This window comes from Phyllostomus hastatus, unplaced genomic scaffold (assembly GCF_019186645.2).
Source record: "Phyllostomus hastatus isolate PE091 unplaced genomic scaffold, TTU_PhHast_1.1 phas_contig_90, whole genome shotgun sequence".
Taxonomy (NCBI): Eukaryota; Metazoa; Chordata; class Mammalia; order Chiroptera; family Phyllostomidae; genus Phyllostomus; species Phyllostomus hastatus.
In genome coordinates this window covers 4,796,300-4,798,140 of record NW_025333984.1, presented here as the reverse complement: position 1 = coordinate 4,798,140, position 1,841 = coordinate 4,796,300, and the positions used below count along the sequence as shown (strand labels likewise).

The following is a 1,841-nucleotide window of genomic DNA, read 5'->3' as shown; positions in this document are numbered from 1 at the left end:
GGAGAGGGGAGGAGGATAAGGGGAGAAAGAAAAGGAAGGGTCTAGTCAATGAATGTATAAATGACCTTTGGACATGGAAAACAGTGTGGGGATTGACTGTAGGAGAGGGGGCAGGGAAGATCAATGGGGGGAAAATTGGGATAACTGTAACAGAACAACACTATAGCCCTGGCTGGCATGGCTTAGTGGATCAAGTGCTGGACTACCAAACAAAGGGTTGCTGGTTCGATTCCCAGTCAGGGCACATGCCTGTGTTGCGGGCCAGGTCCCTGGTGGGGGGACATGTAAGAGGCAACCACACATTGATGATTCTCTCCTCTTTCTCCCTCCCTTCCCCCTCTCTAAAAATAAATAAATAAAATATTAAAAATAGAACAATATTAATTAATTGATTGATTGATTGATTGATTAAAATGCCTGTTTCCAGCTTATTCTCCCAAGAAACACCAACTGACCAATGATGTTGTTGCTACAAGAGTGCTGGGAGGCCTCAGGGCCCTAGAATAGAGGCTGAGGGCCTTCCATGGAGTATTTGGTAGTGGCATCTGGGGCTTAAGTCACAGCTGGCTGGGGTGGTGGGCCCAGGACTGAGGCTAATGAGCTCAGGAAGCAAGGCCAAGGCAAAGGAGTATATCCCCATCACCAAACTGGGCCACCTGGTCAAGAACATGAAGATCAAGTCCCTGGAGATCTACCTCTTCTCCATGACCATCAAGGAATCTCAGATCATCGGCTTTTTCCTAAGGGCATCCCTCAAGGACGAGGTTTTGAAGATTTATGCTGGTGTAAAAACAGACTCATACTGGCCAGAGGACCTGGTTCAAGGCATTTGTCATAATTGGGAACTACAATAGACCTATAAGTCTGGGTATTAAGTGCTCCAAGGTACTAGCCACTGCCATCCATGGGGCCATTATCCTGACCAAACTCTCCATTGTCTCTGTGTGGTGAGGCTACTGAGAGAACAAGATGAATAAGTCCCACACTATCTCTTGCTTTTCCTTACAAGGTGACCGGCTACTGTGGCTCTGTGCTTGTGCACCTAGTCCTCACCCTAAGGGGCACTGGCATCATCCCAGCCTCTGTGCTCAAGAAGCTGCTCATGATGGTCAGTGTCAATAACTGCTACACCTCAGCCAGGGGCTACACTGCCACCCTGGCCAACTTCACTAAGGCCACCTTCAATGCTGTCTCTAAGATCTATAGCTGCCTCACCCCTGAGCTCTGGAAAGAGATTGTGTTCACCAAGTCTCCCTACCAAGAATTCACTGACCATCTTGTAAAGACCTAGCCCAGAGTTTCTGGGCAGAGGACCCAGGCTCCAGCTGTGGCCACCACATAATTGTATACAAGAAAAGTAAAGTGAATTAAGCCTGTTAAAAAATGCTTGTCTCCATATTGATGGTTCCTGTGTGAGCATGTGTTTATTGATGTATAGATGCAGAGTGCTGTTTGAATGGTCTCAGATCCTGAGTGCTGCCACTGGGTTGCAGCTTACCAGCTAGTGTTGTTCCAGATGTCTCTTCTGCAAACACCCAAAGACCCATTCTGTACTGCATCTAAGACTCACAAAATCAGCCCCCATTCTGCATTCAAGCTCATGACAGTCCTTTTTTTCTCAACATTTACTCTAGTCTCGACCCTCCCATGTCCCCTTGCCCTTCTCCCCAGACACGCATGTCCCATCCCACCTCAACCTACTTGACCTTCACTCCCCTCCCTACTTTCTGGTTATAAATAAGTATATATTTGTAGAATGAATAGAAGAGCAAAAGAAAGTGGGTCAGTGGATTGAGTGCTGGCCTGAAAACCAAAGGGTTGCTGGGTCGATTCCCAGTCAG

General features: G+C 47.4%; 1 pseudogene; it reads left to right on the top strand.

Annotated features, from left to right (window-relative positions):
* The first annotated feature begins 596 nt into the window (after window positions 1–596).
* LOC123827740 lies at window positions 597–1,342 on the top strand (annotated as a pseudogene).
* The last annotated feature ends 499 nt before the right edge of the window (window positions 1,343–1,841 follow it).